The sequence below is a fragment of the Jaculus jaculus genome, chromosome 13 (genome assembly GCF_020740685.1).
Source record: "Jaculus jaculus isolate mJacJac1 chromosome 13, mJacJac1.mat.Y.cur, whole genome shotgun sequence".
Taxonomy (NCBI): Eukaryota; Metazoa; Chordata; class Mammalia; order Rodentia; family Dipodidae; genus Jaculus; species Jaculus jaculus.
This window is the reverse complement of record NC_059114.1, coordinates 67,870,520-67,896,742: the sequence shown is the minus strand read 5'-3', so window position 1 is coordinate 67,896,742 and position 26,223 is coordinate 67,870,520. Positions and strand designations below refer to the sequence as shown.

The 26,223-nt window shown below is 40.0% G+C and overlaps 1 non-coding gene across 1 annotated transcript; it reads right to left on the bottom strand.

Moving 5' to 3' along the window:
* Positions 1–5,050: 5,050 nt before the first annotated feature.
* Positions 5,051–5,157, bottom strand: LOC123454445. Its single transcript, XR_006633395.1, has one exon. It is a non-coding gene; the product is annotated as a U6 spliceosomal RNA (small nuclear RNA).
* Positions 5,158–26,223: the final 21,066 nt, after the last annotated feature.

Here is a 26,223-nt window from a genome sequence, read left to right as displayed (position 1 = left end):
GTCCAATGTCTGTGGTTGTCTGTTTAAGGACAGTTTTGCAATACAAAGTAATTCAGGGAATAAGCTTTTAGACAAGACAAAACATTACTGTTGTGTCACATTAAGAGAAATATATTACTTGAGTAGCTCAAGCAAGATGAAGTAAGAACTTTTATTATCTAAAATCCTGGGGCACCCATACCTAGTGAAAGCTTGGTTGCCTAAGGAGAAACTCAAAATAAATCATTTCAGGGAAGAACTTCGACAAAGTCAGTGTTATAAAACACGTGGAGCTGTTTCAAGTGTGCAAACACTATAATCCTATAAAAAGGACACTTCTGAGGGGTAACTACATTTGATTTCTTCAATTATCTTCTGATTATGGAGGGGAGCTATGATGATTATGGGTAGAACAGGTAGATGCTGTGCAGTCCTGCTCCAAGAAACAAACAGGCATATCTATTAATAGCTATTGAACAATGAAAGGTAAACAGGGGCCACTGAAGTGTTATAAACTCCACACAGCAGTGATATTGCAAGTGAGTAGCAAACAGAACAGCGCCTTCAAGGAACAATCAGAATGGGCCACACAGTATTTCAGATGGGTATTCACTTTCCATCACCAGATGCTTTGCTGGGATTTGTTGAGAAGTTCAGGTTCTAAGCAAATTCATGAAGCAATGTCATGGTGCAAGTGAGACCAACTTCAGCAAAGTTCGCAGTACATTTGCAAACATTTTATCTATGTTCATATGCAGCAATTACTTTTCAGAGCACGTGTTTGTGTGTGGTGACTGCTTATTTAACTAGAATTAGAGTGGAAAAGTAGCTCTGTTTCAGGACCTATACAACTTAAAGAGCCTTGGCTCCAGTCTATGCTTCCTATGCCTTTGGGGAATGTTGTATGGCTTGCTTTGAATGCTTGCTTAGAGAGATAGGATCAGCGTACTTGGATTCTTATTTATGGTGTTGTAATTCTAAAAGCAGCAAACTGGAATCAGTGATGTAGTGCTGATATCTTATCCCACCTCTAAATCATACTGTTGGCTGTAAATCAAGAGTTCCATGGTTCTGGATATGTTCTGAAGACTCTTCCCGTCTTGCATTGCAGACCAGTGCTGCCTGGACAAAAGTTTACATGGCACACAAATCATTCCTTTGAACAGGGAATTGTGAAGAAAACATGGTACAAGTGGATATTTAAGAGACAGAAGCAGGAATTCTATTTTTTTTTTAAATGTTAGTCTTAATCTTATTTACCTATTAGATAGTATGAAAGGATTGACTCTTCATATATTGCTATATCTTTGAAAATTGTCCAAGATTTATTCAATTTTCTTTCTTATTCTTGTGAAATATCTGGAGGCATGATATATCAAACATAGACAAAATTCAGTGTGGAAAGATGTAAAGGCTTCTGGAGATTGTACAACAGTATGAGTGTACTCAACACTACCCGGCTGCACACTTACAGTGGTGAAGATGGGAAAGCTGATGTGATATGCTTCACACCAACATTTAAAAATATTTTGTTTATTTAGTTATTTAATCAAGAAAGAGAGAGAGAGAGAGGCAGATAGAGAGAATGATTGCACCAATGCCTCTAGCCATTGAAAATTGAACACCAGATGCATATGCCACCTTGTATATCTGTCTTACATGGGTCCTGGGGAATCAATTCTGGGTCCTTAGATTTCACAGGCAAGTGCCTTAACCACTAAGCTATCTCTCCAGCCCAACACACAACATTTGAAAAAAACCTGGTGAAATAGACAATGATGCATGATTGAGAAACATCTCAGCCATTTCATTGTGGGACGGTCTGATTTCATATGCCTCTAGTATGTTGTTCTTTATCAACCAACACTTCTCTCCCTCCCTTCATACACATCACTCCCTCTTTCCTTCTTCCTCCCTTTTTTCTCTTCCCTTTTTGAGTTTTGAAGTTAGGCTATTGCTATTTACCTCAAGCTAACCTTGAACTTGTGACTTTTCTGTCTCTGAGTGCTGGGATTTCAGTATGGACCCTGTACCTGGCTTCAGCAAACTCTTAGTTTTGTAGTTTCATATACTTATATAATGTATTTTGATATTATTTATTCCTCATTTCCTTCTCTTACTCTGTCCCACAAACCCCCTTCTTTCTAATTAAACCCTTCCTACTTTCTTACACGTGTGTGTATGCTCACACGCACATGTGCATGCATGCGTGTGAGTTCACACATGCCCCCACCACTGAGTTAAATTGGGATTGCCTGTATTAGCACAGTGGGACATTATTTACTGGAGTATGGGAAAATTGCCAGAGGCCTCAACACTGAAGACCGTGACTCCACCACTCAGCAAGTATTAACTTCTAGTAGGTACTCTGTGAGGAGTGGGGTCCTGTTTGCCTCTTCTCCATCCATGATGATATGTACACAGGTTTTGCACAGGAAACCAACCACAGCTTCTGTGTGCATGCCTATGATGCCATAGATCCACAACACAGCCTTCCATATCATTCCTCTCTATTCTTTGGCTCTTATATTCTTTCCATCCCCTCTTCCATGCATGTGGTTCCCTGAATCTTGGAGGGGAGGTTCAGATGTCCCAGTTAGGGCTGTGGTATACACAGTAGTCATTGGTTCTTAGCCATTTTGCCAGGTGTACATCTCAGAACTAGTCTCTCCTGGGTGCGGAAAGAAACTTCTGTGACTGGAGTGGAAAGAAACTTTGGGACAAACGTAAATATTTAGGAAGAAGTTCGACAACCTTACCATTTAAGATAGCATCAGTAGTAACTCCCATGTTCCCACCATGCCTATGTCCCTAGACAAGAGCTTTTGACCAGGCTTGCATACTGGGCATGAATTCCCTCCTGTCTTTCTCTCTCCCTGATACTTGATAGACATTTCTTAGAAAGAATGCTGTACCGAGATTGGAAAACAGTGCTCTATCTGGCAGCAATCAAGGACTAACACCCTGACACATCTCTTAGTTGAATCCTATCAAATGGCTATTTGGTTGGCTAATGTTGCCCAGATAACCTCCTTATGAATTGTCTAATCAAAGATAGTTTTAAAATTTACAGAATTTCAAAGAAATTATTAAATCATCTTTTGGTGTTAACTTAGCCTCCTGATAGCTATATGCCTGGAACCATAGCATTGTCTGGACAGTGCTTTTTCAGATGCTGGTCTGCTGGCAGGTTCATTCTTCCTGCTGCTCTTGCCATAGCTCTCCAGCATTCACCTCCAGAGATAATTATAGTTATTTTATTTCTGGTCTTTAGCAATCCACTTAAAGTTTGTATAACAGGGTACTACTTAATATATTCAAACTAGCATTTTATGTTAGCACAACATATTTAATTATTTAAAAAATATATACTGGGAACCGAGTCAGAATCCTGTGATGACCAGGATCATGGACCAAAAGGTAGGCTCCACTCATCCAAATCTCTCTTAGTTACCAATGATCATCTCGCTGAACCTATGCTGACCTAAGTCTCCAGTGGAAAATCTGTTGTTTTTTTTTTCAGAAGGCAATGAGAACTGAGGAGATAAAACGCACTGCCAACAATAGCCAGGGCTCAAGTGAAGCCACAGGGGAGCATGAGTGATGAGCAAGAGTCCTGCTTCCACAGTGAACCTGACAGTGTGTGCCAGGGTGATGGAGACAGACCCTGTGGATACTCAACATGTCTCAAAGCACCAGAAGCTGCTGAAAGCTCAACAGTAAAACAAACTTAAAACACACCCATCAAGGCTTGGGGAATTTTTAGGAAGAGGGAGTGGAAAGATTTAAGAGCCACAGAGTGGAAGGGAATGTCCAGAGGCATTGCTCTACCCCCCCCCCATGACTGACTGCTGCTGTTATAACTCATAATTCACAACCACATGGTGAATACCAGCAATCCCACTGAGGAGAGCCGACAGTAGAAGGGGCCAGGGAGGAGGGAGATGATAATACCCATATACCCACATATTAGGTGTCCCTACAAAGTTCTACCTAATAATAAATAAATAAAAATATAGAGAATTATGGCGGGCACCCTCTCTATCCTTTTTTGGCTGTTCATCTCTTCATGCCTGAGTCTTGGGGTCTCTGTGCTTGTAAAACCACGTCCTTCCCACTCTGGTGGCCTGCCTGCCAGAGTTGGAGAGGATGTTCTTTTTCTATTATTATGATTATGGCCTTTTTATTTTTTAATTTTTAGAAAATCCCTTTTCACGTTTTTATTCCGAGGCCTATGCTTAACTCCCACATGGACTCTCAGAAGACATGGGTGCATCCAGTCCCTTCTCCTTGGTTTGTAGCCTCCCCCTCACTCCCCTGTCTTCCCTGAACAAATATAATAGTTTATAAACTAAATATAATATATATATATATATATATATATATATATATATATATATATATATATCTCACAAAGATTTGGGCATACTTAAATTTTCTAGTTCATATGTACACTAGCCATTTAGACTAAGCTAGTTTTAGTAAAGCATGGCTGAGTTTTCAGTATAGGCTTGCTGGTAAGATCTTGATTTGTTTTCATTAGACTGCAGCTACTTAAACTCTTATAAAATTATGAAGTAACTCCATCAAGTTAGCAGATATTTATTTATTTTGTGTTTTTTGAGGTAGGGTCTCACTCTAGCCCAGGCTGACCTAGAATTCGCTATGTAGTCTCAGGGTGGCCTTGAACTCACCACAATCTTCCTACCTTTGCCTCCTGAGTGCTGGGATTAAATGCGTGCGCCACCACGCCCGGCTTTTTACCAGATATATTTTTATGGTGAATTCTCAGAAAAGGAATTTGTGGATCAAAGAAAAACATTATTAAAAATATTAAATATCTTGTCAGAAATCTTTCCAAAGGCTGAATCCATTACATTTTCACATCAGAACTTCTGTGTATCATGTCCTACAAAAGTATGTATGTTATTCCATATTGAAAAAAGTTGACAAATTGCTCCTCCTACAGTTTTATTTTCTGAATTGGTAGGTTATTCAGAGGACACTTTTTTTTTAACCCATGTTTCTGTTTTCACAAAATACTTTTCTTTCTTTTCTTTTCTTTTCTTTTTTAAATATGGAACGCTTCACGAATTTGCGTGTCATCCTTGCGCAGGGGCCATGCTAATCTTCTCTGTATCGTTCCAATTTTAGTATATGTGCTGCCGAAGCGAGCACAAAATACCTTTCTTTTCTTCTATTTTTTTCCAAAGAACTGGTAGGTTTTCTTAGTGATTTGTACAAGCTCACTGTTCATTGGCAGAGGACTTGCCATGGATATAAATTTATACTTAGAAGAGCTCTCTTCTTAATCACTTTGCATGTTTCAGTGGGAGTGAGGGAGTGGAGAATTATACATTACCTCTGCCTCTCTGGGCCTGTAGCAATATTAACTTGATTTTGATCCAGATTTTCTTTGGGAAAGTGTTACACATGCAAAAGCCATTTGCTATGACTACCACTAAAACAAGCAGCTTGGAAATATTATCTTTTTCTTTAACTTAGAGTGGCCGGGAAGACAGATCATGGGATATATGGAATATTTGAGAGCGAGTCAGAGGACGACCCCATTCCACACCTGCTCTGACAGGTCAACTCCTTGTCTTCTTCAGCCTGGAGCAGGGCAAATGGCATGCTCAGAAGCCCTGGAACATTGTTGCTCTGGTTTCCCATAACCTCCCCTGGATAATTAGCTAATAAGAAGCATTCACAGGAGTTTATTTGGGAATTGGCTGCTGCTTTGTTTTCCCTGGTATTGCTGCTGCCGAAATAGTTTGTGTCTGAAGTCAGCATGGCTGTGGTCTCCTTTCTGTGACAGAGGATATTGTGAAAGCCTTGGGCACCACAGCAATGGATGAGTATTACCCCTCATGCTGAAAAACAAGGAGCTGTAGCAGAGCTGCAGCTGATCCACCGAGGCCTTGCGCGGGGGGTGGCTGACTTCCCTTCCCCAGTGTGGTCCTCCTCCGCCCTGCTCTTCCTGCAGTTCCAGGGTCCCTGTGCGCTGGCTGGGGTTTTTGAAAAGTTAATTATTTTACCAATTATTTTTCAGATTTCTGATGGGTTCATAAAGAAAAAAAATGACTTCATTAATCTTCTCTAGGAAAATAAACTTTATGGTGAGGGTTATAATTCCTAGTTTCTGGGCTGGAGTGGAGAGATAGCTAAGCAGGTAAGGTATACTTGCCTTAAAAGCTAGAAGACCCAGTTTGATTCCCCAGGACCCATGTAAGACGGGGCATGCATCTGGAGTTGGTTTGCAGTAGCTGGAGGTTCCTGTGTGACAACTCTCTCTCTTTCTCACTCTCTCTCTATCTTGAATAAATAATTAAAAAATAAATCGTTAAAAACTTCCTAGGTTCTGAATGTACTTTTCCCATGTGTGAATGAATGCACATGTGTGCACAAGCGTGTAGGCCAGTTCTGGCATCAGGTATCTTCAAGCTCTATCAGTTTTCACCTTTATTTCTTAAGACAGTCTCACAGCTTGCTGATTGGGCCAGTGTAGCTACCTAGCTTGCCCTGGAGATCAGATGATCTGAGTGTCTCCAGAGCTCTGGGATTACAGGCAGGCTGCCGTGCCCACTCAGCATTTACGTGGGTGCTGAGGATCCAAGCACATATCCTCACCTTGGAGTGATGAGTGCTTAGCTAATTGAGCTTTCTCCCCCAGTGTCCAGATTATGATACTTGCAGAATACTTTCCCTTAATATGTTAAATGAACAAAAGTGATTATTGAAATTTTTTAAACTACAACTAAGCAAAATCAGGAAAGAAAAAGGAAATTTAAGTCATCCACTATGTCAGCACCCCCATGATGATTCTCATAACATTGCCATGAGTCATTTCCTTTCTATGAATCTGTATTCTCTTAAGGATTCTTTTTGATTTATTTGAGAGAGAAAGAATGAGTGCATGCCATGGCCTCTGGCTGCTGTAAATGAACTCCAGATACATGCGCCATGTTGCGCATCTGGCATTTTATGGGTACTGAGGAATTGAATCCAGGCCCAGTAGGCTTTGCAAGCAAGCAACTTTAATGGCTGAGCTATCTCCCCGGCCATGAATTTATGTTTTAAGGCTATTAAAAGCTTTGGCTTAATTAAAAGTGAGAAGATTATAAAATATTTGATGCTCAGATAGTGCAGTATTTTAATTTGATGCATCATTTGTCTGGTATGATCAAAACATCAAAATGTCATGGAGCACTCTGGCTTGGTAGATCTGGAGGCTGGGCAGGGCCGCGGGACAGCAGGGCGGTGCACATTCAGCACGTGGGGGAGCGCGTTTCCTCACTTCTTCTCGCTGTGTCCTGTCTCTGCAGATGCCGAAGGACTGTTCCATACGTTCTCCGTTCATAAGAGTCGTACGGCCTCGCCACCTGATCACCTTCCAAAGTCCCACCTCTCAGTGCCACCATGTACAGGGACAGGATTTCAACATGTGGATCTGGAGGTGATACAAGCGTGCAAATCAGAACACTTTGTCCTTCAATTAACTTGGCAATAAAACTGTCAGTAAAATCCTTTATTCTCTCTGGGTCTTGCCAACTTCCTAAATGGGGCTTGAGAACCCCTAACTTCTTTCAAGGAGCCCTACTTTATGAATACTCTGGATCTAACTAAGGAAATCCATCAAGCCATAAGCCCAATATTTTGTGTATAAAGCATCATAAGCCTGGTTATGAGTATAATTTCCCATCTCAGAAATATGACCAATGTTAGGTTAGGTATTAATTTTAATCACTGATCTTTTGGTTTTTAAGGAAAACAAGAAAATGACTCCCACTGCAACTACACTGACTATTCCATACCATAATATATATATATATATATATATATATATACATATATATATATATATATATATATATATATATATATATATATATCTAAAAATGTGACTCTAGTTTTTTTTTTTTTTTTTGCCTTATAAACAGTGTTGCAGTTAGATTATTGCTGCTGGTAGGAAACAACTGACCAAGAGCAGCTTGTGGGAGGAAAGGGTTTCTTTTAGCTTGTAGACTTGAGGGGCAATTCCGTAATGGCAGGGGAAAACAATGGCTTGAGCAGAGAGGTAGGCATCTCCTTTGGCTAACATCAGGTGGACAACAGCAGCAGAAAGTGTGCCAAACACTGGCTAGAGGAAACTGGCCATAACACCCATAAACCAGTGCCCAACAATGCACCACTTTCCCAATTTTACTCCAGTTTCCCAATTGCCACCAGCTGAGAACCTAGCATTTAGAACACCTAAGTTTATGGGAGACACCTGAATCAAACCACCATAAACAGTGACTTCATTATTTAAAAAACAACCTGAATTCTTTTTATTTTTAAAAATATTTTTATGAGAGAGAGAGAGAGAGAGAGAGAGAGAGAGGGAGAGAGAAGGAGAGAGAGAGAGCACACCATGGCATCCAGCCACAGCAAACAAACTCCCGATGCATGTGCAACCTTATGTAGGTCCTGGGGAATTGAATGTAGGTCCTTTGGCTTTGCAGGCAAGTGCCTTAACCACTAAGCAACCTCCCCTGTCCCAAAACATGAGTTCTTTATGTAAAATTGAAACAATTTCAATCAAAGCACAAAGAATAAAGCTTAAGAATGAATTCAAATTATACCACCATAAAATCTTATAAGTAACATTTGGGGAATGTCAGTATAAATATTGTCTGTGCATTTTTATACAAGGAAGACAGATTATCAGAAAAATTAGAAGGCTACATAGCAAATATATACACTGTATATTTCAACTACACAAATAGGACTGGTTTTAAAGACATTTTCATCCCTCAATTGTAGAAGAATCTTCTCATTCAAATGCTTTTGACACTAACAGAAGGAAAAGAGACACTGAGTTCAAAGTAAAGTTAATGTTGCTTTAGACCAATCCCTCCTCAAGCAAAACTGCAAAAAAAAAAAAAAAATACTGTATGTTTGAGCCACCTTTTGCATCTGGCTTTATGTGGATGTTGGGTAACTGAACCTGCGTGGTAGGCTTTGCAAGCAAGCACCTTTAACTGCTGAGCCATCTCCAGTCCTATTATTAGGTTCTGACTTTTTAAAAACTTTTTAAAAAACTATTTATTTTCAAGCAGAGAGAAAGAGAGAGAGAGGAGAGAGAGAGAGAGAGAATGGGTACACATGCTATGGCCCCTTGCCACTGCAAATGAACTCCAGATAGATGCACCACATTGTGCATCTGGCTTTAACAGGGTACTGGAAAATCAAACCAGGGCCATTAGTCTTTGCAAACATGTGCCTTTAACCATGTCTCCGGCTCCTTAATGCTTGTTTTTTTTTTTTAAATTATTAGTAGCACTTTATATAGTATTTAAGTTGCAGGTCATTCTTTGCTTATTGTTGAGGTGCTCTGTCACTGAGGCAGATGCATTTTTTCAATGGCTTAAGAGTCACTGGGATAGGAAATGAATTCACACACCTCTACAATATGTGTATGGGAATGGGACTAATGTGCAAACAAATATCATCTATATTTATGATGTTAGATCATTATTTTTTCCTAGATATCTCATTCTGTAGGCTAAACGGTGTTGGGACTAGCTATATAACACAAGTTGGCCCCAAACTTCCAGTGATCCTCCTGCTTCAGTGTCCAGAGCGCTAAAAGTACAAGCATGAGCTGCCATGCCCAGGTTACATGCCCACAGGACAGTGCTGGCTCCCTGTGAAGGTGACGGAACCACAGAGAGAGAGCACTGTACATATGGATGACTCTCACAGAGAAAGATAAGCTCACCCCAGCCAGTTATCTTAAAAGTCAGAAATGGATTGAAATTAAAAACTGACATGATTTTTATCTTCCAAAAATGTATTTAAATTTTATAGAAGGGCAAGCTTGACAAACATGCACACATACATCTCTCACAGTTAGACACTGTACATGTACCTTCTCTACGTATGGTTTATATTTCCTATCATTGGTCCTCCATGTTGAAAGAGGAGAATTAAATGAGTAAATAGGGGCAGAACAATGAGATATGTTCCTCATGTTCTGTTGAAGCCACGTGGGGATAAATTTTTCTTCCCTGGGAAAAGATATCTTAAAAACTTTTAAGAATTTTTGAACTTATGTTCACATAGTGAATCCTATGGACTATTTTGCAAACATAGCCTCAGTTCTGAATTAAAAGTTTTGTCAGGTTTAAGAACCACAAACTTCAAGTGGTATTCAGACATAAGCTTTCCTGTTCTTTAAGCATGGAGTCCCTGGTGGAAGTCTACAGTGGGGAGGAGTAGCAAAGGGGAGGATCGGGGGAGCACCTCCTCTACCTGGAGTCTTCTATCTCTCTGAGCTGGGAATGGAAGCAGGAGAGCAGAACAGGCATGGGGAGGGTGAAAGGCTGATTTCTCTGGGCTTTACTTGGAGTTTAAATATTTTTATTTATTTACCTGCAAGCGGAGACAGACAGACAGACACACACAGAGAATAGGTGCACCTTGACCTCTTGCCACTGCAAGCAGACTCCAGACACATGTACCACTTTGTGCATCTGGCTGTATGTGAATACTGGGGAATCAAACCCAGGCCATCAGCCTTTGTCAGCAAGCACCTTTAACCACTGAACTATGGCTCCAGCCCTATGCAAGCATTTCTATACATAGATATGTAGTAAATGGTAAAATTGACCTGTCCAATTTTAAATAGTAAGTTATTGAAGAGATGGTCTTGAGATAACTGGCTACTAATTAAGAAAATCCTAAAGTTCACATTAAAATTCAGATTTTGAAAGGGGAATGGAAGCAAAAGCAAATGACAAAGAACTAGGAAAGCTGAGTAAATATGTATCTTATTCAACATGAGAAGACCATTTTCTGAATAGAAATATAAAAGGATTGTTAAATTATATTGCACAAAAATCAAGATATCCTACATAAGAAAATACCATAGAATCCTAGGCAATTTGAGAAAAACAAAAACAAAAACAAAAAAAAACCCCAACTATTTCAAAAACAAGGTAAATAGGTAGCTAGTAGATATTCCTCTCAAAATACTGAATACAAATACTATAACGATAAAACACATTTTTTACTGAGTACTATTTATAGAGAGCATGGTATTTACCAACATAGATTGGTAAACTATATTGAGAACTATGTTTTATATCTTTAACCTGTGGTGGAAGTTTTTTTAAGAAAATAAATGAAGGCCTGCTAACAGAAATGGCGGACAGGCTGGTGAGTTGGAACTTGAAAGTTGAAACACTCAGCATTTCTTGGTATGGGGATACTGTCCCAGTTCATGACATTATCATATTTATCACTTCAAAAGCCTTACTGGGTAAAGTAAGGGAACTTTCTGTAAACATCCTGTTTTAATGCAAATGATTTCCTGGAAAATGTTAAGAGGTATACTTGAGGAATGGGCACCAAGTTAAGGAGCTAGCTTTGGAAATGTTGCTGGGAGATGTTTATACTTAACACACTAAGACTTGACTGGATCTTCATTTCCCATCAGGGATGACCACATTGTTACCATGATGGATTCACCATCTCATCAGATAGTTCTCTAACTCTTGTGCTTTTCCCTAAGTTGGTTGCTGTCCTGACATGTCTATTCACCCCAGAAAGACCAAAGCTTGATTGAACCAAAGGTGTTTTTGGTGAACCAATGAGCTTATGAGGGTTACTTACAGAGCAGAATGAGGGGCTGCTACAGGAGTATGGGTGACTCAAAGGCAGCTGTATGGCTGAGAAGTCCAACCAGCATAGGTGACCTGACATGAAAGCTGCATCTCTGGAGATCATTACGTGACCTACAGGTAGCTCGGAGAATGTGAGTTTTCCTCCCTCCAAGCTGTTGTTTAACCCCTTCATATAACTTTGAGGAGTGGTCCTGTGACTTTTTTGGGGGGGGCGTTTCAAGGTAGGGTCTCACCTCTAGTTCAGGCTGACTTAGAATTCACTGTGTAGTCTCAGGGTAGTCTTGAACTCTTGGTGATCTTCCTACCTCTACCTCCCGAGTGCTGGGATTAAAAGTGTGCACCACCACACCTTGAGGTCCTGTGACTTTTTAACTTTCAGTTCTCCCGATTTACTGACCACCTGACTCCCTGCTCTCTTCCTGAAGGGATATTTCAATTTGGAGGAACTTACTATACAATTGAAAGTTTTTCACCTCTTGTGTATATTGTGGATGCAGTGGTAAGGAGATTCTAGTGAAAATACTCTGGTACCCCAGTGTTGGATCAGTGTATTTTCTGAGGTCACTATAAAAAATATGAGTCAGGATCCATATAGCTAGAAAAACTACAGTAAGAACAAAACCAAAATAAAAACTGTACCAAGAACAAAACCAAAATAAGTTCATTTTATTGATTGCTTCTGAGTGTTAGAGTATCTTTGGGGCAGTGATGATTCAAACAAGACATCAAAGATAGTACAATAGAAGTGAATGGGCAAAGCTGTAATCCAAGCCCAAAATACTTTTCATAACCCATCTCCCATTTCTCTTCATCTGATAGAAATTCAGAACAACTGATGGAGAGATGACTTTGGAGAGATACTGAAAATTTGCTTTCTAATAAAACTAGCTATCTTGTCTTATAACTAAAGAGGGTCTTATTTCACATAATCTGTCAGCACAGGGAAGGAGAACTTGTTAAGTTTCATGTTATATAGTAGCTGAATGGGTTTTAAAAATGATATGCAGTCATTCTAATAGACAAACTGGCATGCATAGATATACAAATGTCTTTTATTAGTTGACAGTACTATAATAAATTTTCCAGGAGTCAAAATAATGCATAGATTGTTATAGAAAATGTAACTGTGATATATAACTCTTTGGTATATTATGCATTGCAAACACATAGTAGCATCTATTTTACTTAATGAGTATGTTTAAACTACTAGACCTGCTCCTTTCTTATTAAGGCACAGTGTTATATTTAATATGTTAAAGTATCTTCCACAATCAACACTTGTGTGTAGTTAACTCCACCGGGGAAAATGAGACTGTCAACATAGAGAGAAATCAATTCTTTCTATCTCCCCATCTTTCTTTTCTTTGTTTCAAAAGAGGGCCCACAGTGATCCACAAACCTGCTGAGAATTACACTTATCAAGACCTGGTTCATAACCCATTGTGTCTACACACTGGGGAACATTTTCATCTTCAGTGTATGAACTTGAGCTAAAGATGTTAAATGATAGATTCAAACTGCTCTTAGTAATTTTTTGTAAGCTAAATAAAGAAACTCAGCTGACTTGAAGTTTGACATCATGGATATAATCCCACTTCCTTATTAACTTTCCTTTTCAGAAAGGTTATGACACCTGTCATCTTGTCTCATACTACATTTTTAATGTGGAAAATGATATTATGTTTAGTTGTTAATTTTATTTGAGAGAGAGATACAAAGAGAAAAAGAGGCAGATGGAGAGATAATTGGCTGATCAGGGCCTCTAGCCATCCCAAACAAATTCCAGATGCATGTGCCACCTTGTGTACCTAGCTTACATGGATCCTTAGGATTCACAGTACCTTAACCACTAAGCAGTCTCTCCAGCCCAAGATTTTTACATAATTATTTATCACTGAGGTTTTCTCTACCTCCTATACTTTATAACCTCTGTGATGTGAATCTTGATGGCATTACCTTCTCATTCTAACTACAGGGAGAACATTCTGCCATGAATTAAGAATAAGGCTGCTCTGGGAGATTGCCATTCTGGGAAAGAAACTTGGATGGTCTAAAGAGAGGAAATAGCCTGTTCTCGACTACTTGTACTTATTTCTCCATCTCTTGCATTATCTAGTATTATGCATGGTAGTGTTAGATCTATGCATTCAGAGCAGACAATTATGAGAGGGAATGCTAGAAGTGATGGCAACACGAATCTCATTATTCAGATCTGGTGATGGTTTGCACACAACACTACAAACTTGATGTTCTCCCCACACTAGAGATGAGGTCCTCCACTACCTGTCTCCATCCCCTATTAGACAGATGTAGTAAATGTTAACAACGTACTGGGTTAGGTAGGTGTTTGTGAAAAAAATCCATTCATGTCTTTTTACAGCAATGTGCTTGTGCTGGAGAGTATAAGAAGTTCTCTTTTTACTATGCCTCTCTTCTTCATGTCTTTGTTATGACACATCCCACCAGTTTACAAGAAAATATATATGTAAATATAACCACCTAAATCTACTTTAATTTATCTGAAGGCCAGCCGCTTTGCTTGGATGCTTAATTGAAAACACAAACATTGTTATTCAAGTCCTACGTCTGGTCAGAACTGAGGATCAAAGGGCCTGGGCATGTCTCTACAAAAACAAAAATAATTGAGTAGGTGGAAAAACAAAAAACACTCAAGAAAGAAGTAGAAGAGGACTTAAGAAGATGGAAGGGCCTCCCATGTTCCTGGATAAGTAGAATTGATACTGTGAGAATGGTAATTATACCAAAAGCAATATACAGATTTAATGCAATATCAATAAAAATACCAGCATCATTCTTCACTGAGACTGAAAAAATTATCTCAAAATTCATATGGAATGGCAGAAGGCCTCAGGTATCCAAACATATCCTCAGCAAAAGAAACCCCTCTTGTAGTATCACCATACCTGATCTGAAGCTATATTACAAAGCCATACTGACAAATACAGCATGGTACTAGAATAAAACAGAAACATAGAGCAGTGAAACAGAATTGAAGACCAAGACTTTAGAGCAAGCAAATAAAGTTTCTTGATCTTTGACAGAGGTGCCAATAATGTATACTGGAGAAAAGATAGCATCTTCAACAAATGGTGTTGGACAAATTGGATGACTATGCAAAAAAATGAAATTAGATGCACTCATTTTGCCATAAACAAAAATCAAGTCCAAATGGATTAAAAACCTCATTATAAGACCTGAAACACTTCAACTACTGGAAGAAAAAATAGGAAGCAAATTCCCTGATACAGGACTGGGAAAAGACTTCCTGAACAAAATCTCAGTAGCCAAGGAAATTAAACAAGCACTCAACCAATGGGATCTCATGAAGCAAAAAGCTTTTGCACAGACAAACATACCAAATGCAGAGCCAACGATTACCCACTGAATGGGAGAAAATCTTTGCCAGCTATACCACTCACTGGTAGAAACCTAATATCTAGAATCTATAAAGAACTCAAAACACAAAACAATAAAAAGTCAAGCAACTGCTGGGCATGGTGGCACATGCCTTTAATCCCAGCACTAGGGAGGCAGAGGTAGGAGGATCATCACAAGTCTGAGGCCACCCTGAGGCTACATGGTGAATTCCAGGTCAGCCTGAGCTAGAGTGAGACCCTACCTTGAAAAAAAAAAGTCAAACAACTCACTCCAAAAGTGGGGCAGAGAACTGAATAGGGAGTTCTCAGAGGAAGAATGACAAATGACTAACACTCACTTAAGAAAATGTTCAACATCCCTAATCATCAAGGAAATGCAAATTAAAACAACTATGAGATTCTACCTTACTAAAGTAAGGATAGCAAACATTAAAAAAAATCAAATGAGGGCTGGAGAGATGGCTTAGCGGTTAAGCGCTTGCCTGTGAAGCCTAAGGACCCCAGTTCGAGGCTCGGTTCCCCAGGTCCCACGTTAGCCAGATGCACAAGGGGGTGCACGCGTCTGGAGTTCGTTTGCAGAGGCTGGAAGCCCTGGTGCACCCATTCTCTCTCTCTCCCTCTATCTGTCTTTCTCTCTGTGTCTGTCGCTCTCAAATAAATAAATTAAAAAAAAATCAAATGAAAACAAATGTTGGTGAGGTTGTGGTGAAATAGGAACCCTCATTCACTATGGGTGGGAATGTAAGCTGGTACAACCACTGTGGAAATCAACTTGGTGACTCCTGGCAAGGATGAATATAGAGTTTCCAGCAGACCCTGTTATTCCCTTACTAGACATTTTCCATAAAAGCTCCACATCTCAGTTCACAAATATTTGCTTAACCATGTTTACAGCTGCTCAATTCATAATAGCTAAAAACTGGAATCAGCCCAGGTGCCCATCATTGGATGAATGGATAACCAAGATGTGGTATATCTACATGATGGGATTCTACTCAGCAGTAAGAAAAAATGACACACTGAAATTTGTAGAAAAATGGTCAAACTTAGAAAAGATCATTTTAAGTGAACTCATACAATCACAGAAAAACAAACATTACATGATCTCACTCATCTGAAGTTTCTAACCTGGATCAGCCCAAGTTGCTTACATAACTGATTAGCATCTTGAGGCTTGGACAATAGGGGGGGTAGGGCTTTAGGGAAAGGAAAGATTGGGGTGTACACAAAATCTGAACCCAAATTGAACTGGTACCATAGAATCCTATCTCCTGGAAATCAGACTAAAATGTGGAACCATCAAGCAAACCTTACAGAGATCACCTGAATCAAAAGGACCTAGAGAGAGTGAGATGAAACATAACCTCAAATTTCCCCTGTTTCTCTTTCTGATCTGGCCTTTTCTTTTCCCTTGGTTCTAGCTTGTAATTCCCTGTATCAGGATGTGGTCTACATCCACAATGAGCTGTTGATCAGAGAGACTTACTAAATCTCCCAAAACAAACAAGACAGACTTCTGTCAGAGCACTTGATTACCCACCAGAGCTTAATAGTAAGACCCTACTGCTGAAGACGCCATACACTGTTGGCAGGCACCATGGAGGAACCTGGTTGGAATCTGGAAGAGAGCCAGGCCACAGCCAACTAGTCCATCTAGTGCTGGAAGGTGCTACATGAGCTAACAGGGGAAAGTGGCCAATATCTGTCCAAGCAACTCAAAGTCTAAGTGACTCAGAAGCAAACAACCTGATATGATGCTCATACAAGTGCAATAATGGCACACAGTCATGGTGGGTAACCTACTGCTCTTGGACTGGCTAACAGATCTGCTCAGTGGAAAGGAAACCATATCTGGAACTGGGAAACAAGTCAGAATTATATCCAGATAATGATTTTGCTTTCCATTGTCAAGTTCCCATTAACCTTACACTATAAAACTGTCTAAACCCTTATAATTCTCTCCAAATTAATAATGGTTATCCATTTTAACTGGTACTGACTTCACTCTCCATTGGAGAATATGCTTCTATTTTTCAGGTGGGAAGTGGACTTGAGATAAATGACCCCATGCACTCCACCCCGGCCCCAGCTGAAACCACAGAGGAATTAGGGAGATAAGCAAGAACACTGTTCTCTTAGTTAACCTGATATCAGCACAAGTGTGATGAAGATAGACACAGAGGATACTCAATACCTATCAAACCAGAGATCCAGAGGATCTTAACTACCCATCACTGAAGTAGACTTAAAATGTTCCCAGTATGGCTCAGGGAATTTTGTGGAAGAGGGGGTGGGAAGATTGTTAGAGCCACAAGTTGGGACATTTTGCACAGAGTCATTGCCTCTCCCCCATCACTGACTGCTGCCCCCATAATGCATGACCCACAATCCCCATGGAGTTGACCTGCATCCCCAGTGAGGGTGACCTCTTCAGGAAAGGGGCAGGGAGAAGGGGAAGGATGGTATGAACATGTGATGTTTACATACAAAATATGTCCATATCTAATAATAAAAAAATGAAAGGAAAAACAAATTGGGAAACAGATTCCCATGATAATTTTGTCAAATCTTTTCTATACATACTAGATTTCTGTATTTGAAATCATTGGAATGATATGCAGTGTCCTCTAGTAGTTATAAAGGAAAGAAATGCATTTTCTCACAATGAAAGTATCTTTAGGACCTATGCTATACTCAATTTGCTGTGGTCTTAAACTTGACAAAGTAATAAAACTGTTTGTGGGAATTCTAGTTCCATAGAGCACATCAGTAGAGGGAAAACTGCTTCTGCGTTTCAAGGAAAGTCTCATTGCCTTACTTTTCAAAGCCCATAAGACATCCTCCCTGTGGGAAGCAGCTGGGCTCAGTGTGAACTGAGGGGAGAACTATGCCAGGAGTTCAGGGACATCTTGGTTAGTGTTGCTGGAGTTTTCTTTCTAGTTGCATTCACCAAACCATGTGACTATGTCCTGTGTAGAGCTTTTCTTTAACTGAGAGAAATCTTGCCCAGCAACATTCACCTTTGAATCAGAATATTTGTGATGCTGGTCACTGGGCAGATGTTCAGTTAAGCAGTGACTGAAGTTCAGCTCTACTCGGAACACATAAAAATGGCCTCAGACACGCCACATGCATTCTTTAATTGTATTTTCCCAAATCTCTCAGGGGAAATTGTTTAGCAGATGTACCAGCAATATGGAACTACCCTAGCAATTAAGTGTTATAACTCATGGGTCGAGAATGCGTTCAGTGGAAATCTGCCTCCTGGAAACATATGCCGTGCTGACACTTTTTATAGAAACAGCTAACACTAGGTTGTCAAAAACATCTCATTTACAGAAAGTGCAGTCTTCTCTGGAGCACTGCTCAGAAGTTCTTCATCCATGTATTCCCAGGCAGCTTGTCCAAATGCTGGACAACTTTGGCTTTAAGAACTTCAGTCTTCTCACGTGGGTCTCTGACCCTCCTCTGCAACTTTATGTCTGTCAATCAGACAAGAAAGGTAATTTCTATCCACTTCTGTATCTCTGACTGCTTCATTAAGCCCCTCAAAGTCTTACTCTTTTGATAAAAAAGAAATATGTCCACATATCTGTATTTGTATCTCTATCTATCTTCTATCATCCATGTATCTACGTATCCTACCACCGGCCTTTTCCCTCCCTCCTCCAATCCTCTCCTCTGAACATCTTCTTTCCAAATGGTCTCTCTTCCTTTTAGATGCCATCAAATTTCCCCCTCATATTATGCAGGTCTGTGTAGGCAGTCACAGCCACTGTGGAGTCATGATGCCATGGCTACTCTGTGTCTGAAAGGTAGCATTCCAAAGGACTCCTTCCCATTCTTTGGCTCTTACAGTCACAAAGGTTTACTCTTATCCTTCTACATTGATCCAGATATGTGGCTATGGATTTTGCATTTTCAGAACCACTTGTGCACTGCCAGGTTTGCCTTCTCAGGTTTATTTTTTCCTCTCTTGGAAACTGTGTGCACCCTCTTCAGCGATTATAGAAAAGAATGGCTTACAGGCTGGAGGTATGGCTTAGTAGTTAGTAATTTCTCTGTGCAAGCATGAGGGTCTGAGGAAGCCTGGGAGACCATTTGATTTTGATCCCACATAAATAGCCACGTGCATATACCACAAGTGCATGGGGCCCTCAAAGGGCACATGCGTACACACGCGTGCACATGTACATGCACACACACACACACACACACACACATACACACACAGTAGAAAAAAACAAAGATAATCATAGACTCATACTTAAGATTTATAAGAAAAATAACAGTGTGATCAAAGTTGTAGGTTTTATGTTAACTTCCTAACAATATATGTTTCTTATAAGAATTTACATTTAATGAATTAATTGATTGGATATCTCAATAGATTTATACTACTTCACACTTTGATGTTAATTGTTCTTGCTGTTGTTTTAATCAGAAAACCTTTCTAAAACATTTGCTAAGCATCTAAGAAATCACCACATCCCATCTACTTTGAACGAAAGCTCGAAGTTGTTTATTACATATATATATATATATCTCAAAGAGGTCCATGATATAAAATTGCCCCTCAGTGGAAGCTAACTCAGATCCAAAATTTCTCTCACTGTTTACTCCTTTAGCTGTTTGAGTGTGTGTGTGTGTGTTTTCAATCTGCCATTTCTCACTGTCAGTGTGTGAGCAGATTCTGAGAAAAAGGGAAGTCAGATGCCATAGGAAGAAAGAAAACAGAGGACACTTGTCCTCAGAAATGAGTGGTAAAAGGAATGATGAACTATGCCCAGGATTGTTGACAGCCAGCACGAGGTGAGCTCTGAGAAGCTGCACTGACTTGGTGACATGGAGCCACTCAGGAGGTTGGCATGGTTTGACAACAAACAAAGAAAGGAGAAAATTCCTTTAATCAAAGTGTGTACTCAGGAGAAGTAGCGAAACAAAACTGCAATTGCAGAGGACAGAGCAACCCAGAGCTGAGCACTGCTTATTCTGAACAACAATGTGAATATTATTTTCACAGAAAATTAATGATTCAAGACAGGAAGTCCTTGGAGTCACGTCTTTGGGTAGAAGCCAACAAGGGGAGTTTTGTCTTTTGTTGGCTCCAGTTGCAGAGAGAAGGTGAGGGCATATAGTGATTTTCTATGAAGGACTATGAGAAAATGTTCCTAGATGCATCTATTGCTTCCATGGCCTAAGGAGCAATGTGTTTAACTCATGTGAGTTTTTGAAGAGATACCCATGCTCATAGTTCCATTCTAACACAGTGACTACTGAGATCACCCCTCTCCAGAAACTCTTTATGTGTTTACATCACTTTCTGGAATAATAATAATTTGTTATTTAGTTCCTATCTTCTTTTATAATTGTAAACTCAAGTTCAATCAAGTCTTTCCCAAATGAAGAAAAAAAAATCTTTCTGAGTATATCTGAAAGCAACGGCTCTGGCTAGGTGTTTGTGTGTGCTCATGAGCACACGCCCCTCTACTACTTTCCAAAAGGACTCCCGAGACGTGTTTCACCAACATACACCCACAGAATGAACTGAGATGGGGCTCTGCACTGGCCACCACAGCCCTCTTCCAAATTCAGCCACAGCAGCAACTGTGACAAGCCTTGGGTTCCTTAGCATTTTATGCTGGGTCTATCTCCCTCAAGGACCCTTCTCCATCCTAGTCCTCAGAAAGAATAATACAGAGTCACCCAGTAGTATGGTTTAGTAGTCAGGTGAAAGCCCAAATCCCAAGTCTTCTTTTTTTCTTTTGTTCTTTTTTAAAGGTTTCTATTTATTTTTTATTTTTAATTTTATTTCTTTATTTGAGAGAGAAGGAGAGAGAAAAAGGCAAAGAGAGAGCAAGACAGAGAGGGAACAGACACGCCAGGGCCTCCAGCTGCTGTAAACAAACTCCAGATGCATGTGTCACCTTGTATAACTGCCTTATGTGGGTCCTGGAGAATTGAACTTAGGTCCTTTGGCTTTGCAGACAAATGCCTTAACTGCTAATCCATCTCTCCAGCCCTTATTTATTTATTTATTTATTTATTTATTTATTTATTTATTTATTTATTTATTTGCAAGGAGAGAGAGAGAGAGGGAGAATAGGTACTCCAGGGCCTCTAACAATTGCAAATGAACTCCGGATGCAGGCATCAATTTGTGCTTTATGTGGGTACCAGGGAATCAAACCTGAGTCTTTAGGCTTTTCAGCCAAGTACCTGAACAACTGAGCCATCTCTGCAGCCCAATTTTATAATTTTAATATTGTATGTGTGTATGTGAGGGTGAATGTCTAAGTGTGTGTGTGGAGGTCATATGACAGCCATGGTATCATACCTCAAGAATACCATTCACCTTTTCTTGAGACAGGGTTTTCTATTGGCCTGGAGCTAGCTCAGCAGTTAAGCTACATTGGCAGACCAGTGAGCTTCAGGGATTCACTTGTCTCCCTGCCTTCCCCATGCTGGGATCCTATGTGTACCACCACATGGAACATATTTTTAAATTTTTTTTGCTCATTTTTATTTATTTATTTGAGGGGGGGATAGGCGCACCAGGGCCTCCAGACACTGCAAATGAACTCCAGATGCGTGTACCCCCTTGTGCATCTGGCTAACATGGGTCCTGGAGAATACAGCCTCGAATCGGGGTCCTTAGGCTTCACAGGCAAGCGCTTAACCATTAAGCCATCTCTCCAGCCCAACACACCCAACATTTTTTAAAAGTGGATTTTGAAGATCAAACCCAAGTCCATATGCTTGTAAGCCAAGCACTTTACCAACAGATCTATCCCCTCATCTCCTATAAATCATCTTTATATGAAAATTTGTTTCACTGGACAAATTCTTCAATCTTAGCCTTCAGGGGTAAGTCAGGGAGGCACCCAAGTGCTTCCAATAAATGTCTGACAAAGCTGAAGTCCATTGCTCATCATAGTGATGGTGATGTCATTACATATCTGTCAGCCTCTTTGTCTTCTTTCTCCTTCCTGGAGCGACTCCCCTGATAGGTAATCTGAGCCCGGATATTCCACACAGACTGTTTTTGTAACCATCAAAATACAAAGAGAATATAGTCTCTGTATTAAGGGGCTATAAAATAAAATAAATCTAAGGTAATATAAATAATTATATTTGGAGACTGAATTACATTATGATCCACCCTGATTACCAAACCCCAGAAGAAATAATGAACAAATAATTCCAATTATTATATAGAAAGAGGCATGCTGATTCACTTGGAGGAGTTCATGTACCCCTTGAAAAAAAATGATACAGAGAAAACTCAAACTTGAATAAGATATGATGGTTTTGGAAATGAGGCATCATGGTAGGGCAGCCCTATCCTTCTTATTTCCCCATTAGAAAAGCTGAGGCCTTAATGCCACTTTCATAAAAGTCAGGCATTTCCTACCCATGATCAGACCCAGACAGGGCATCTCAAGTGTATCATTTGAATGATTTAGGCCACTCTCAAGTCTCAATTCTTTAGTTATGTTGTGATATTGCTATCTAAAAGTCTCAAGAGCCTTTTAAAAGGTAGAGTACAAAAAATTCTAAATGTGATTAAATGCCTATTCTTTCTAAGTTAGTAATGTTTCCTCTTGTTCTGTCATTTACCTGGGACACTTAGGTCCTCTTGGGAAACAGTACTATAAAGACAGCCAAAGCATGTTATACCTAGAATAACACAGTTCTTTTGATTCGTTCAGAAAAAATGCCACTGCTCCACTGTCTGCAGCCAGTACTGCACAACCAGAGCACAAAGTTGGTGCCTGCTTTTACTGGATGGCTGGTCAGGGCATCACTGTGGTTTTGTGAAAGGCTACAGGCAGAAGTGGTGCTCTCAAGTGGCAGACTGGGCATCTTCCTGAGGATGGGGGAGAGAAGGAGAGAGAGAAAGAGAGAATGAGTATACCAGGGTCTCTTGCTGCTACAAAGCATACACCAGACACATGTACCCCACTTTGTGCATCTGGCTCTATGTAGGTACTGGGGAATCAAACCCAGGCCATCAGGCTTTGCAGGCAAATGCATTTAACCAGTGAGCCAGATCTCCAGCCTTGACATAGTTCAAATACTGGTCCAGGATCTCTTGTATGTGTTACCCCTTACATTATCAGAGAAGCAAAGTTAAGTCCCAAATCCATGGGGTAAGTTATTAAGAGTCTGCTACCTACAAAGTTAATTTCTTCTTTTGCTGGGAAGATATGATTCCTCAACTCATTGCATCAGTTATAGTCAGCCTACATAGAATCATCTCCTATTAAAGTGTTTCACTATGGTTTAAACATGTCAAGAGATTAATTTCATAGCAACACATATATCACTGTTTGATTAAATAATTGTGACCTGGAAATTAGACATGTTGTCATATAAAAGTGACAGGCATGAGTCTAAAGAGGAAAATATAAACTTGTCCGGGCTTTAGCAACATAGAGGTGGCCTGGAAAGGTTGGATAAAGGCAAGTAAGGAAAAATAAAGAACTTTGAATACCCTTCATGGCAGGATCTTTCTGATCAAGGACTTTGTAGTTGACACACACAGCAGTAGCCTATCTTAGGCAGTCAAATCCCCTCTCAAAAAGTGACTCTGGTTCTCCAGGGATTTACAAACGAGCAAGAAGTTTTTCTTGGAACATCCGCAGTCCTATCAATCTAAGTTTCCAGATCTCCGGTGAATTGACTGGGTATCTTCAAATAACTGATATGCAAGAGATAAAAAAAATTCTCCATCAGGGAAACCCAGTGGATGATTCTCACAATGGTTCTACACGTTTGCATCGGGCAGTTTCTGAAGCCATGCGGTGTAGTGCTCCGCATGCCTAAGTCATAACGGAGCCCCTGTTCCCAACGCTGACAGCCAAAGTCTTTGTGCTTTCTGGAATCCAGACCGTGTACATAGGAGTCTTGTTTATTTTCTGCCTTTTGTTGCTGTTCTTGTTGTTTTTGAGGCAGGTTCTTGGTAGGTAGTTCTTTAGCTTTTTTTTTTTTTTTTTTTTTTTTTTTTATTCATGTTGTTTATTTACTTTGTGTGCAGAACAAACCTCCAAACACCATTAGAAATCTCTGAGAATTTTACAAGTTTGAAACAACTTACAATTTTGATGGGTGGAGGTTCTCTAAGTATAAACCTTTGCATAAAAGTAAGTAAAACTCAAAGAATGACAAGATTATGGTTGTGCGGGTCTGCCAATATGATTCAACACTGGCTAACACCTAACAGCCTGAGAATGGAGATTGACAAAGAACTTTTTAAGCTTTTGATGCCTGCAAATCGATATCACTTTAGTTGCCAAGTTTGTAGGTAGGTATAGTTAGGATTGATTTCTAAAGCTAATTTTTCCATGGCGGGTCTTTATGCTTGATGTTCTTTATGTAAATTCAAAAGCTTTACATTCCAACAAGAATGTACTCATCTGGAAAGTTGAGCTGATCATCAAGAATAATGCTCATTAGACAGAATCAGAATGGTTAGGCACTGTCATAGAGTCATTGCTTAATAATTTACTATATTGTGCAGCATGTTGGCTGCTGTATTAGTCAGGGTACTCTAGAGGAACAGAACTGCTAGAATGAATTATTTTAAAAGGGGATTTATTGGGTAAGCTTATAGTAGTCCAATAGCAGTTGCAGGCCTGAGAATCACCAAACCTGGTAGTTGCTCAGTCCTCATGTCCAGAAGCCTCAACAGTGCTGACCTGGCACTGCAGATGGTACGGGCAAGCCTGGTGGCTTCCTGAGGAGCCGCTGAGTTTTGATCCACACGGGTCTTCAGTTGATCCTGGTCTTCAGCCCACACTGGTCTTCAATACACGCTGGAAGCTAGCAAGCAGCTCCTGGAACCGTGTGTCATTCACAACCACTCCATGCATTTTTTATGCTTCTGAAACCAATACCAGGTGTGCATAACATAGCCATATTCTTAATTCCTAGACAAAATAAATCATAACCTTGAAAAGCAGGTTCCTTCTCTAATCAACTCTTTCCAAAAGTGTTTGCATTTTTATGATAAGTCTTTCCTCAGGCATCCTTTCTATGGTAAAGCAATTGGACCATCTTCCTTTAAGATTGCTAATGTGTTTGACAATAGCAGATTCAGTAACTTAAAACCAGTCTCAGTGAGTGTAATTTTAATTTATTTGAGGTTTTCCAGCTTAAAATCTTAAATCTCTTAGTCCAATATCTCTAGCCAAGCACATCAGTCCACTACAAATTTAACCTTGATCAAATTCTCTGGGCCTGGGAAGCAGGATGCAGCCAGCCCTTATGCCAGTAGCCCAGTTCCAACAATGTTCTCTGCAGTCTTTCCTTCCCCTTAGAAAGATCATAAACAAGCCTTGATGTTCAATGCTATCTATACTTAGCATCTCAGACTCTCATCAGAATAACCCATAAAACTTGGCTTACCACTCCAGAAGACATCTCCAGTTGCAAGCACCAAGTCCATGCCTATTACTCCAAAACAAAGGTTTTGAAAGATCAACATCCACATAGTCAGGTTCATCTTACCCCACTCCTGGTACCAAGTTCTGTAGCAGACAGTTTGAGGTTCACTGAGATGAACTTCCAGACCAGGCACAGTTATGGAGGAAATGATTTATTGAAGCTTACAGATCCAGGGGAAGTTCCATAATGGCAGAAGAAGCCAGACTGCCTTCACAGGACCAAGCAGCGAGAGGGAAGGAAGCACAAGCCTAAAAGCCAAAAAGCCACACAGCACAGCACACTTCAGGAACTCCTGCTAGGCACACTTTGTATATAGATTGAAACCTGAAACCCACCACCACACCTTAAAATCACCCAGTGACATTGCCTCCAGCCAGGTAGCCAGCAGATGCAAACTACAAACAATAAAGAACTGAATATATTGGGGGCCATTTATTCAAACCACCACAGCTGCCATTGCATGCTTTGTTGTTTGTTATACAAGTCCTGGAAGCATGCCCTGTGGAGGCTGTGTTGATCCTGTACAACTTGGAACTCCTTCATGGACAAAAGCAGACTTTCAGGAATTACAATTTGCCTGTGAGTAATGTGAGCCTATTGTCATCTTACATGCCCCATCTTATCTTATGCTTTTATTATAGAAACCAAGTGTGTGGTAACATGAATTAGTTAACTACCATGATTTATTTTCTTTCTAGGTCATTTTTTGTGTGTGTGAGATGAAGATC